This window comes from Bos indicus, chromosome 25 (assembly GCF_029378745.1).
Source record: "Bos indicus isolate NIAB-ARS_2022 breed Sahiwal x Tharparkar chromosome 25, NIAB-ARS_B.indTharparkar_mat_pri_1.0, whole genome shotgun sequence".
Classification (NCBI taxonomy): Eukaryota; Metazoa; Chordata; class Mammalia; order Artiodactyla; family Bovidae; genus Bos; species Bos indicus.
This window is the reverse complement of record NC_091784.1, coordinates 375,827-390,476: the sequence shown is the minus strand read 5'-3', so window position 1 is coordinate 390,476 and position 14,650 is coordinate 375,827. Positions and strand designations below refer to the sequence as shown.

The window sequence follows — 14,650 nt, the reverse complement described above, 5'->3', positions numbered from 1 at the left end:
TTAAATTTATGTTATATGTACTTTTACCACAATTTGCATGCATGCTGGGGCCGTCCACAGTGGTGAACTTGCTCAAACTGAACCACACGGAGTCTTTCGTTCTTCTATTTCTTCTTTGCAGAAATTAAAAACAATCCTGGGCCTACGTATCCACTACTACATACTGAGTATTCAGCACCCAGAACAGTGCCCAGCACTTGTAAGAGGCATGTAGTTGACATGTGTTAGCTATGAGGGTGTATGTCCATACACTGTAAGCAGTAGGTACCTTGTCATTAAAATACTGGACACACTGGTCTCGTGCTTTGTAACATGGGAGACATTAACGGGCTTAGCCTTTCTGCTTCAAGGACTGACTCTCTAGCTCGATCCTCATGCCCAGAGATTCCTCCAGCCCGTATATCCTTTCTTTGCAAGAAGGGAGACATTAAGGGCCTTACCCTTTCTGCTTCAAGGACTGACTCTATAGCTCAGTCCATGTGCCCCAGTGACTTCTCCAGCCAGTGTTTGCCCATTCTGTGGGGCCCCCGCCCATCCCTCCATCGCAGCACACTGCATACAACCTCTTACAAGGTCAAACTGCTGGGGTTCGATCCTGCCCACTAAGGCCAAGAATGCCCTGGCCTGCAGGGCCAAACCATGCTACAAAATGAAACACAACCCCAGTAGCTTCGCCGGGTGAGGGCCAATCTGACGGGCCCAGCCCCCGGCTGCTCTCACCTCAGGCGCTCTGCTTCCAGGACGTGGGCCGAGGCCAAGTTCATTCTAGTCTTCGCCTTTGCCTTGGGGTTGCAGCGCTGGAATAACGCCCAAAGGCGGGCCCTTCTGCGAACCATCCTCGCGGATAGGGGCAGCCCCCGACTCAGGGGCAACCGCTGTTTCACGGTAGGATACCTCGGCTACCGAGCTATCACCACCAATCTCACACTACGACCACCACTCTCACACACACTGCTCTCACACACCACTCTCACACACACCGTTCTCACACTATGACCACTGCTCTCACACTATGACCACCAAATGCCATGAAGGCTCCACCTCCAGCACATCTCCCAGGAGCCCAGAACTGGAACCCACTCGGTCACAAGAGGCTCCGTGGCAACAGGGGGGCTGGGCTCAGGTCCACTGTCAAGGGTGCAGAGAGGGGGGAGGGGCTGCCAAAAAGACAACAATTGAGTGTGGAGTGCAGGAGAAGGCAGGCTGTGCCCACAGCTCAGGCCCCCTGTCAAACACGACCCTGTAAGGTACTGGGTCACAGTCGAACCAACCAGTATAAACTCCTTCAGAAACCACCACCCCTGGGAATGAGCACGTCTTCTAAGTGGGCTTCTGCCCCCTCTACCCCCCAAACAAGCCTCCAGTGAGGCTACTGAAAGGGCAGCCCTGAACTCAAGGGCGTCCCCAGAACCCATCAGCTGAGGAGGACTCACCATGCTAGCTGCCCCTCACTCTCACCCTGAGCTCGGTCCTCCCTGTCAGACTCCCTCACTCGAGCTCAGCAAGGGCTTGACCAACCTCACTCCAGGCACTTAAAATGAACCCACAGTGGGTACAGGGGTTCATTCAACCTGCTGTGAACTCGCCCTCTTTACTTCGACCCTCGGCTGCCAGAAGACTCTGCCCCGTGGGGACTGCATGGTGGAGGTTCAGGGGTGTCCCTGCCTCGAGCCGCGACAGCCAGTGCCTCCCAGACCCCGCCTGAGTCTCCCACCCCTCTCCTGGCTCCACTCCCACCCTCGCGGTTCTCCACTCGCCAGGGCACAGGCCACTTGCTCCTGGCTCAGCCCTGGGCCTCTGCTGTCATTTGAGGACCTCGGTCCCCAGGTTGCTTGGGTCCTATATCCACCCATCTCAGCAATTACACACTCTGGGAGAGACAGGGTACAGTTTGGGTCCTGCCCGCAGTTCACCCTGAACACGTTCTCTTTTTTTAGCTTTATCTACTGGAGTTCTCTGAGATGTGTTCTTAAAACATCAACTGTTGCTTTCAAAATGACTGTAAGGTCACTGTGCTCAACTTTACGAATAAAATCTTCATTTTCCACCTTAAAGTGAAACTGGAGGGAATACTAAAAGCAGTCATTTTTTTCAAACTGAAAAAGAAAACCCACGTGTGACCATGTCACAGAATACAGGTCACGTAACCCCTCCCTCCTCAGCCTTGGCCTCCCCACACCAGCAGGCCCGGCAATGCAAGGCCTGCCCTGGCCGCAGGGGCAAGGGCAGAGGGGAGACCGGCTCCTCTGTCTCCAGGCCGCGTGGGCCGCCTGCTCCACCTCCTTCCCAAGTTCACGTGGCACTGAAACAGCCCAGGCAAGCTGGGGACTCTGACCAGAAACACAACCATGGGTACCAAGCAAGGACCCCTGGTTCTTGTTTTCCCTGGTATCAAATAAACTTGATCAAGACAATTACTGTGACTGTTACATGTGGCTTCAGATGACAGAAGACCCCCCCCCCCCAGGGTGTCTCCACTTCCAGTGACAGACGCAAGCATCTTGTAGGTCAGCCTACCAAGAGCTAGAAAAGCTAAATAAGGTTTAAAAGAGGTCCTTAGGCAGCCACAATCCAAGATTTCAAACAAAAGCGAAGCTCAGTGAGGGAGCTGGAGACTGAGAGGGCCGCTCGTTCCCTCGGGGCATCTGAGCAAAGCTGACTCTGTGAAGAAAAGGAAGGGAAAAAGTCAAGCAGAGGGGGCTGGCTAACACAGCTCTGGAGGGTTCCTTGGGCTGTGGAGACAAAAAGTCAAGCGCAGGCCTGACGAGTCAGTCCGGATGTCAGAAAACGTACCCAACACTCTGCCCAAACCGGCTGAGCGCTGACTATCAGTCACCTCGTGGTGCTCAGGAGAGACGGTGGGCTTCAGGACCTGCCGAGAACGCGGGGCCCTGGGAGGCACCCCAGGCTTCCAGACACTGGAGACGCTGGAAAGCTCCTCCCTGGGGTCGGGGGGGAAGGTGGGTGAAGGCTGCTGAGACTGAGCTTAAAAGGACCCCCAAGCCTCAAGTCCCTCAGGCCCTGAGTGAACAGACAGCTCTGTCCCCACTGGAGGTCTGCGTCAGAGGAAACTCTGGAGAAGGCAGCATCACTCAGAACCTCTAGGGTTTTCCAAACATAATGTCCAACATGCAACCAAAGAAGCAAAAGAGGGTGTAACAACAAACAGGACCAAGAGAAAAAGAACTGAACCAGATCCAGAGGTATGAGATATATATCAGCGTATCAGAGGTATGCTAGAGGTATCAGATGCAAATGTCACCTGTTCAAAAATATACTTGACAAAAGGAAAAATTTCTGAGAATCAAAACCAATCTAGAACTTTACAATAACAGTGACTGAATTTAAGAACTCAGTCTCTGGCCTTAACATCAGATTGGACGTAGCTGACGAGACGATCAGTGAACTGAAGGACGGATCGGTTACAATATATATATAAGAGGGAAAAGGGATAGAATGTATTGAAGGAATCTGTTGTTAAACTATGTTGTTAAAAACTATAAATGGGGACCCTCATGGTGGAGAAAAGACAGAAAGGGGAATAAGAAATGCCTCCAGGGAGGAGGGAGGAGCCAAGATGGCGGAGGAGTAGGACGGGGAGAACACTTTCTCCCCCACAAATTCATCAAAAGAGCATTTAAACGTCGAGTAAATTCCACAAAACAACTTCTGAATGCCGGCAGAGGACATCAGGCACCCAGAAAAGCAACCCAACTCTTCGAAAGGAGGTAGGAAAAAATATTAAAAACAAAAAAAAAGAGACAAAAGAGGGAGGGACGGAGTTCCGTCCCGGGAAGGGAATCTTAAAAAGAGAGAAGTTTCCAAACATCAGGAAACCTTCTCACTGCCGAATCTGTGCCGAGCTTTGGAAGCACAGAGGGCAACATAACAGGGAGAAAAAAATAAATAAACAATTAAAACTCGCAGATTGCGAGCCCTACGGTAACTCCCCCAGCAGAGAAGCAGCGCAGACGCCTGCATCCGCCATTAGCAAACTGGGGCTGGGCAGGGAGGCGCGGCGTGGGCTGCATTGCTGAGAGTAAGAATCTGGCCTGAATACCCTGAGCGCTATCTGAGCGAAATAATTTGGGCTAGCAAACCAGACTGTGGGATACCTACCACGCGAAAAGCCAGCCCTAACCTAAGACCGCCAGGCCCGCGCACGGAACAAAGGACTGAACAGAGATAGCCGGCTGCAGACCTTCCCCCTCCGGTGACAGGCAGCCAGAGCCGGAAGGGGGCAATCGCAGCCCCAGAGAGACATTATCTATAAAATTGTAAGCAGGCTTCTTTGCTAACTAAAACTTCTTGGGGGTCTGGACGGTCAACATCTGCCTGAGAAGGTGCGCCGGTTTTACATCCAGATAACCGAGTGGCGGGGAGGCGATAAGTCGCAGCATTGGCGCTCGCCTGGGAAGAGCAAATTGGCGCTCAGACCTGGGAAGAGCACAAAACGCAGGCCCAACTGAGTCTGCGCCTCTGAGGACTACCCGAGTGCCTGAACCTGAGCGGCTTGGACCTGGGAGGTGCATGCAGCCCAGGGCCAGCCTCGGATTGTTCCCGGCGGAACAACCTAGAGTCCGAGCAGTGTGGACAGGGAGGCTACACGCGCCGTGAGCAGGGGCAGACCCAGGGTGGCTGAGGCACTGCGAGCCCACGCCAGTGTTATTTGTTTGCAGCATCCCTCCCTCCCCACAGCGCGACTGAACAAGTAAGCCTAAAAAAAAAAAAAAAAAGTGTCCTCCACCGTGCCCTTTGAGTCAGGGCGGAAACCAGATACTGAAGAGACTAGCAAACAGAAGAAGATATAACAGAGGGAAACGCCTTGGAAGCTATAGGCAATAGATCAAAACCCTGTGGATACTACGGACTACATAGGAAGGGGCCTATAGATCTTGAGAAATATAAATCTGACCAAGAAACTAGCCAAAAATGAACTGAACCCACAACACCCACAAAAAAAAAAAAAAAAACAAACAAAAAAGTCCTAGATATATTTTTATTATTTTTACGATCATTCTTTCTTTTATTTTAATTAAAAAAAAAATTTTAAGTCCTCTTTTGTTCCTTTAATTTTCACTTTTATAACCTATTACTTTGCAAAAAAAAAAAAAAAAAAACCCTATTTTTTTCTTCTTCAGCAAACTTCATATATATATATTTTATAATTTTTTGACCTTGTTTTTTTTGTTGTTTGTTTTTGTTTTTTTCTTCTTTTCTTTAACATTGTATTTTTGAAATTCCAAACTCTACTCTAGATTTTTAATTTTCGCTTTTTGGTATATGTTATCAATTTTGTACCTATAGTTTTTTTTTATATAATTTCTGTGACTTTTTTTTTTTTCTTCTTCTCTGTTTCTTTCTCTTCTTCTTTTATATAACATTGTATATCTGAAATTCCAAACTTTACTCTAGATTTTTAATTTATGCTTTTTGGTATTTGATATCAATTTTGTACCTGTATTTTCTTTATAATTTTTGTGACATTGTTCGTATTTGTTTGTTTGTTTTCTCTCTTTATTTTTCTTCTTCTTTTTTTTTTTTTAACATTGTATTTTTGAAATTCCAAACTCTACTCTAGATTTTTAATTTTTGCTTTCTGGTATTAGTTATCAATTTTGTACCTGTACTTTCTTTATAATTTTCGCGACCTTGTTTGTTTTTGTTTGTTCGTTTTTTCTCTCTTTCTTTTCCTTCTTCTTTTCTTTAACATCGTATTTTTGAAATTCCAAACTCTACTCTAGATTTTTAATTTTTGCTTTTATGTATTTGTTACCAATTTTGTACCTTTAAGGACCCAATCTTCAGGACCCATTTTTCACTAGGGAGTGAGATTACTGGCTTGACTGCTCTCTCTCCCTTTGGACCCTCCTTTTTCTCCACCAGGTCGCCTGTGTCTCCTCCCTAACCCCTCTCTACTCTACCCAACTCTGTGAATTTCTGTGTGTTCCAGACGGTGGAGAACACTTAGGGAACTGATTACTGGCTGGATCTGTCTCCCTCCTTTTCATTCCCCCCTTTTATCCTTCTGGCCACCTCTGTTACCTTCCTCCTCTTCTCTTCTCTGTATAACCCCGTGAACATCTCTGAGTGGTCCAGTTGTGGAGTGCACATAAGGAAGTGACTACTGGCTAGCCCACTCTCTCCACTATTGATTCACCTCATCTCATTTGGGTCACCTCTAACTCCCTCCTCCCTCTTCTCTTCTCCATGTAACCCTGTGAACCTCTCTGAGTGACCCTCACTGTAGAGAAACTTATCATCTTTAATGTAGATGTTTTATCAATGGTGCTGTATAGAAGGAGAAGTTTTGAAACTACTGTAAAAATAAGACGATAATCGGAAGCAGGAGACTTAAGTCCAAACCCTGACTCCAGGGAACTCCTGACTCCAGGAACATTCATTCACAGGAGCTCATCAAATGCCTCCATACCGACACTGAAACCAAGCACCACACAAGGGCCAATAAGTTCCAGGGCAAGACATACTAAGCAAATTCTCCAGCAACAAAGGAACACAGCCCTGAGCTTCAAGATACAGGCTGCCCAAAGTCACCCCAAAACTATAGACATCTCATAACTCATTACTGGACATTTCATTGCACTCCAGAGAGAAGAAATACAGCTCCACCCACCAGAACACTGACACAAGCTTCCCTAACCAGGAAACCTTGACAAGCCACCTGTACAAACCCACACATAGCGAGGAAACACCACAATAAAGAGAACTCCACAAACTGCCAGAATACAGAAAGGACACCCCAAACTCAGCAATTTAAACAAGATGAAGAGACAGAGGAATACTCAGCAGATAAAGGAACAGGATAAATGCCCACCAAACCAAACAAAAGAGGAAGAGATAGGGAATCTACCTGATAAAGAATTCCGAATAATGATAGTGAAATTGATCCAAAATCTTGAAACTAAAATGGAATCACAGATAAATAGCCTGGAGACAAGGATTGAGAAGATGCAAGAAAGGTTTAACAAGGACCTAGAAGAAATAAAAAAGAGTCAATATATAATGAATAATGCAATAAGTGAAATTAAAAACACTCTGAAGGCAACAAATAGTAGAATAACAGAGGCAGAAGACAGGATTAGTGAATTAGAAGATAGAATGGTAGAAATAAATGAATCAGAGAGGATAAAAGAAAAACGAATTAAAAGAAATGAGGACAATCTCAGAGACCTCCAGGACAATATTAAACGCTACAACATTCGAATCATAGGGGTTCCAGAAGAAGAAGACAAAAAGAAAGACCATGAGAAAATACTTGAGGAGATAATAGTGGAAAACTTCCCTAAAATGGGGAAGGAAATAATCACCCAAGTCCAAGAAACCCAGAGAGTACCAAACAGGATAAACCCAAGGAGAAACACCCCAAGACACATATTAATCAAATTAACAAAGATCAAACACAAAGAACAAATATTAAAAGCAGCAAGGGAAAAACAACAAATAACACACAAGGGAATTCCCATAAGGATAACAGCTGATCTTTCAATAGAAACTCTTCAAGCCAGGAGGGAATGGCAAGACATACTTAAAATGATGAAAGAAAATAACCTACAGCCCAGATTATTGTACCCAGCAAGGATCTCATTCAAGTATGAAGGAGAAATCAAAAGCTTTTCAGACAAGCAAAAGCTGAGAGAATTCTGCACCACCAAACCAGCTCTCCAACAAATACTAAAGGATATTCTCTAGACAGGAAACACAAAAACGGTGTATAAACTCGAACCCAAAACAATAAAGTAAATGGCAACGGGAACATACTTATCAGTAATTACCTTAAACGTAAATGGGTTGAATGCCCCAACCAAAAGACAAAGACTGGCTGAATGGATACAAAAACAAGACCCCTACATATGTTGTCTACAAGAGACCCACCTCAAAACAGGGGACACATACAGACTGAAAGTGAAGGGCTGGAAAAAGATTTTCCATGCAAATAGGGACCAAAAGAAAGCAGGAGTAGCAATACTCATATCAGATAAAATAGACTTTAAAACAAAGGCTGTGAAAAGAGACAAAGAAGGTCACTACATAATGATCAAAGGATCAATCCAAGAAGAAGATATAACAATTATAAATATATATGCACCCAACACGGGAGCACCACAGTACGTAAGACAAATGCTAACAAGTATGAAAGGAGAAATTAACAATAACACAATAATAGTGGGAGACTTTAATACCCCACTTACACCTATGGATAGATCAACTAAACAGAAAATTAACAAGGAAACACAAACTTTAAACGATACAATAGACCAGTTAGACCTAATTGATATCTATAGGTCATTTCATCCCAAAACAATGAATTTCACCTTTTTCTCAAGCGCACATGAAACCTTCTCCAGGATAGATCACATCCTGGGCCATAAAGCTAGCCTTGGTAAATTCAAAAAAATAGAAATCATTCCAAGCATTTTTTCTGACCACAATGCAGTAAGATTAGATCTCAATTACAGGAGAAAAACTATTAAAAATTCCAACATATGGAGGCTGAACAACACGCTGCTGAATAACCAACAAATCACAGAAGAAATCAAAAAAGAAATCAAAATTTGCATAGAAACGAATGAAAATGAAAACACAACAACCCAAAACCTGTGGGACACGGTAAAAGCAGTCTAAGGGGAAAGTTCATAGCAATACAGGCACACCTCAAGAAACAAGAAAAAAGTCAAATAAATAACCTAACTCTACACCTAAAGCAACTAGAAAAGGAAGAAATGAAGAACCCCAGGGTTAGTAGAAGGAAAGAAATCTTAAAAATTAGAGCAGAAATAAATGCAAAAGAAACAAAAGAGACCATAGCAAAAATCAACAAAACCAAAAGCTGGTTCTTTGAAAGGATAAATAAAATTGACAAACCATTAGCCAGACTCATCAAGAAACAAAGGGAGAAAAATCAAATCAACAAAATTAGAAACGAAAATGGAGAGATCACAACAGACAACACAGAAATACAAAGGATCATAAGAGACTACTATCAACAATTATATGCCAATAAAATGGACAACGTGGAAGAAATGGACAAATTCTTAGAAAAGTACAACTTTCCAAAACTGGACCAGGAAGAAATAGAAAATCTTAACAGACCCATCACAAGCATGGAAATTGAAACTGTAATCAAAAATCTTCCAGCAAACAAAAGCCCCGGTCCAGACGGCTTCACAGCTGAATTCTACCAAAAATTTAGAGAAGAGCTAACACCTATCCTGCTCAAACTCTTCCAGAAAATTGCAGAGGAAGGTAAACTTCCAAACTCATTCTATGAGGCCACCATCACCCTAATACCAAAACCTGACAAAGATCCCACAAAAAAAGAAAACTACAGGCCAATATCACTGATGAACATAGATGCAAAAATCCTTAACAAAATTCTAGCAATCAGAATCCAACAACACATTAAAAAGATCATACACCATGATCAAGTGGGCTTTATCCCAGGGATGCAAGGATTCTTCAATATCCGCAAATCAATCAATGTAATACACCACATTAACAAATTGAAAAATAAAAACCATATGATTATCTCAATAGATGCAGAGAAAGCCTTTGACAAAATTCAACATCCATTTATGATAAAAAACTCTCCAGAAAGCAGGAATAGAAGGAACATACCTCAACATAATAAAAGCTATATATGACAAACCCACAGCAAACATTATCCTCAATGGTGAAAAATTGAAAGCATTTCCTCTAAAGTCAGGAACAAGACAAGGGTGCCCACTTTCACCATTACTATTCAACATAGTTTTGGAAGTTTTGGCCACAGCAATCAGAGCAGAAAAAGAAATAAAAGGAATCCAAATTGGAAAAGAAGAAGTAAAACTCTCACTATTTGCAGATGACATGATCCTCTACATAGAAAACCCTAAAGAGTCCACCAGAAAATTACTAGAAATAATCAATGACTACAGTAAAGTTGCAGGATATAAAATCAACACACAGAAATCCCTTGCATTCCTATACACTAATAATGAGAAAACAGAAAGAGAAATTAAGGAAACAATTCCATTCACCATTGCAACGGAAAGAATAAAATACTTAGGAATATATCTACCTAAAGAAACTAAAGACCTATATATAGAAAACTATAAAACACTGGTGAAAGAAATCAAAGAGGACACTAATAGATGGAGAAATATACCATGTTCATGGATTGGAAGAATCAATATAGTGAAAATGAGTATACTACCCAAAGCAATTTATAGATTCAACGCAATCCCTATCAAGCTACCAACAGTATTCTTCACAGAGCTAGAACAAATAATTTCACAATTTGTATGGAAATACAAAAAACCTCGAATAGCCAAAGCGATCTTGAGAAAGAAGAATGGAACTGGAGGAATCAACCTACCTGACTTCAGGCTCTACTACAAAGCCACAGTTATTAAGACAGTATGGTACTGGCACAAAGACAGAAATATTGATCAATGGAATAAATAGAAAGCCCAGAGATAAATCCACGCACATATGGACACCTTATCTTCGACAAAGGAGGCAAGAATATACAATGGATTAAAGACAATCTCTTTAACAAGTGGTGCTGGGAAATCTGGTCAACCACTTGTAAAAGAATGAAACTGGACCACTTTCTAACACCATACACAAAAATAAACTCAAAATGGATTAAAGATCTAAACGTAAGACCAGAAATTATAAAACTCCTAGAGGAGAACATAGGCAAAACACTCTCCGACATACATCACAGCAGGATCCTCTATGACCCACCTCCCAGAATATTGGAAATAAAAGCAAAAATAAACAAATGGGACCTAATTAACCTTAAAAGCTTCTTCACATCAAAGGAAACTATTAGCAAGGTGAAAAGACAGCCTTCAGAATGGGAGAAAATAATAGCAAATGAAGCAACTGACAAACAACTAATCTCAAAAATATACAAGCAACTCCTACAGCTCAACTCCAGAAAAATAAACGACCCAATCAAAAAATGGGCCAAAGAACTAAATAGACATTTCTCCAAAAAAGACATACAGATGGCTAACAAACACATGAAAAGATGCTCAACATCACTCATTATCAGAGAAATGCAAATCAAAACCACTATGAGGTACCATTTCACACCAGTCAGAATGGCTGCGATCCAAAAGTCTACAAATAATAAATGCTGGAGAGGGTGTGGAGAAAAGGGAACCCTCTTACACTGTTGGTGGGAATGCAAACTAGTACAGCCACTATGGAGAACAGTGTGGAGATTCCTTAAAAAACTGGAAATAGAACTGCCTTATGATCCAGCAACCCCACTGCTGGGCATACACACTGAGGAAACCAGAAGGGAAAGAGACACGTGTACCCCAATGTTCATCGCAGCACTGTTTATAATAGCCAAGACATGGAAGCAACCTAGATGTCCATCAGCAGATGAATGGATAAGAAAGCTGTGGTACATATACACAATGGAGTATTACTCAGCCATTAAAAAGAATACATTTGAATCAGTTCTAATGAGGTGGATGAAACTGGAGCCTATTATACAGAGTGAAGTAAGCCAGAAGGAAAAACATAAATACAGTATTCTAACGCATATATATGGAATTTAGAAAGATGGTAACAATAACCCTGTGTACGAGACAGCAAAAGAGACACTGATGTATAGAACAGTCTTATGGACTCTGTGGGAGAGGGAGAGGGTGGGAAGATTTGGGAGAATGACATTGTAACATGTAAAATATCATGTAAGAAACGAGTTGCCAGTTCAGGTTCGATGCACGATACTGGATGCTTGGGGCTAGTGCACTGGGACGACCCAGAGGGATGGTATGGGGAGGGAGGAGGGAGGAGGGTTCAGGATGGGGAACACATGTATACCTGTGGTGGATTCATTTTGATATTTGGCAAAACTAATACAATTATGTAAAGTTTAAAAATAAAATAAAATTAAAAAAAAAAAAAAAAAAAGAAATGCCTCCAGGGTTTGAAACTAAAGAGCCTCTTAGTGAAAGTGAAAGGGAGAGTGAAAAAGCTGGCATAAAACTCAACATTCAAAAAATGAAGATCATAGCATCCAGCCCCATCACTTCATGGCAAATAAATGGGGAAACAGTGGAAACAGTGACACACTTTATTTTCTTGGGCTCCGAAATTCCTGCAGATGGTGAAATTAAAAGATGCTTGCTCCTCGGAAGGAAACTATGACAAATCTAAACAGCATATTAAAAAGCAGAGACATTACTCTGCCAACAAAGGTTCATTTAGTCAAAGCTATGGTTTTTCCAGTAGTCATGCATGGATGTGAGAGTTGGCCCATGAAGAAGGCTGAATGCCAAAGAATCAATGCTTCTGAACTGGGGAGTTGGAGAAGACTCTTGAGAGCCCCATGGACTACTAGGAGATCCAATCAGTCAGTCAATCCTAATGCAAATCAGTCCTGAATATTCATTGGAAAGACTGATGCTGAAGCTCCAATACTTTGGCCACCTGATGCAAAGAGCTGACTCATTGGAAAAGAACCTGATGATGGGGAAGACTGAAGGCAGGAGGAGAAGGGGACGGCAGAGGATGAGCTGGTTGGATGGCATCACCGATTCGATGGGCATGAGCTTGAGCAAGCTCCAGGAGTTGGTGATGGACAGGGAAGCCTGGCGTGCTGCAGCCCATGGGGTTGCAAACGGTCAGACACGGAGCGACTGAACTGACTGACAGGGACAGTGGTAAGAGTTGGTTCAAGAATCAGACCATTGAGTCAAAAATGAAAACCACACATTGGTTTCAGCAGCTCTGCAGGTGCCTAAGGCAAGAAGCAAATGTTCAAGCACTCAGAGGAAAAAGGGTGTGGCTTTTAACGGCACAACAACACTGAGAGCTGACTTTCCAAGAACAAGGAAGTCAGAAGATAATGGACTGGCATCTGTAAAATGCTGAGAAACAAATAACCACCAACCTGGAATTCTACATCCAACAAAAACTCTCTTCGAAAGTGAAAGCAAAATAGAGACTTTGAGGGCAAATGGAAATGAGACAACTCATCACCCACACACATGAACTAAAAAAAAAATATTAAGGCAGTGCTTTGGAAAAAGAAAAGTAGTCTCTGATGGAAATATAAAAAACAAGACCAACAATGAGGTAACTGTGAGGGTAAATACTAACTCTACAAAACAATGATGTTAATGCCAAAAATATATCTAACCGTTTAAAGTGTGACAGTGACAAGGAGGAAACAGTCGTGTCAGGGAGGCAGTAAGAGTACTAAGTTAGACTTGAAAGTAAAACACACACTGTGTCTGCAAATGTACCCCCAACAACCTGACAGAGGAGCACAGAACTAGAGAAACACTTCATACTTCTAAAAGAAGGCAAGAGCAAAAAACACAGACTAGGTGGGACAAACAGAAATCACACAGCAACATGGTGTCTACACACTGAAATATCAACATTATAAACAGAGCCAATACTCAAACTGATTCCAGTGAAAACTATACACTATTCAGAGGTACATGTTAAGATGGAAGGTCTTTTAGACAGGTGAAAGTAAAAGATACCCAAGCTAACACGGACAGAAAACTGATGTGGCAACATCACTGTCAAATAGTGTCTAAAGAAAGAAGCATTACTAGCAATAAAAAGAACATCTCATACTGATACAAGTTCAGTCTAGCAAGAAGATGAGGATTCTAAACTGGAATGTACCTAATAACATAACCTCAAAATATCAATACATAAAAACTGACAGAAATAGAAAAGGAGTAACAGCCGAGTTCATAATCCCAGTGGGAGACGTTAAAGACACATCTCTCGTGGAACTGGGCTCCCTGGTACGTAGTCACCTGCAACCATGAAGTACCTGAAATGTGGCTGGCTCTACAATGAGATGCGCTGCAAGCCTGAAACACATGCTGGATTTTAAAGACTAGCATGAAAAAAAGAAACGTGAACTATTGCATTAGGTTTTATCATGTTGATTACACACTGAAATGAAATATTTGGGGTGTGTTAAAAATAAAATATATTACAGGTAATTTCACCTACTTCTGCTTTTACTCAACGTGGCTACTGGAAGCTGAATTACATGAGTGACAAACCTGATGTAACTGATACACACGGAACACTGCATTCCCTCTGATACATATTATTTTCAAGAGCCCAACGAACATATAACAAAAAGAACATGTAGTGGGCTATTAGGAAAGCTCGAATCTATTTCAAAAGACTGAAACAATGCAGAGTATACTTAGGGACTGCAATGGGCTGACAGTTTATGGGCCCTAAAACTTCACCCCGCACGTGGTGGATGATCCTAGGAGGCAGGCACTCTGGGAGGGGTCAGGGCCAGGAAGGAATGGGCTCCCGTGCTGCGTAGGACAGGGAGAAGCAGCAGGCAGTCTAGGAACCAGGAAACATGACTCACCAGACGTGGCACCTGGCTGATGATCTTGGGACCACCCCAGCCCTCCAGGACTAACAAGAAACAACTTTCTGTTGTTTTATCAGCTAGTCTAAGGGATTTACAACAGTAGCCCAAAAGAGACAGGGCTCTTGGATAGTGAAAAAGACAGGGCACTTTGACAGTGAAGGACCAGGGAAGCCTGGCGTGATGCAGTTCATGGGTCACAAAAGAGTCGTACACGACTTAACAACAATGACCCACCACCACCACCACCACCACCAGTTG

The 14,650-nt window shown here is 42.9% G+C and overlaps 1 protein-coding gene across 2 annotated transcripts in view; it reads right to left on the bottom strand.

Moving 5' to 3' along the window:
* The window catches only part of LOC139179644 (liprin-alpha-1-like), a 304,559-nt gene that overhangs the window by 274,444 nt on the left and 15,465 nt on the right, over positions 1 to 14,650 (bottom strand). The window lies entirely within an intron of this gene.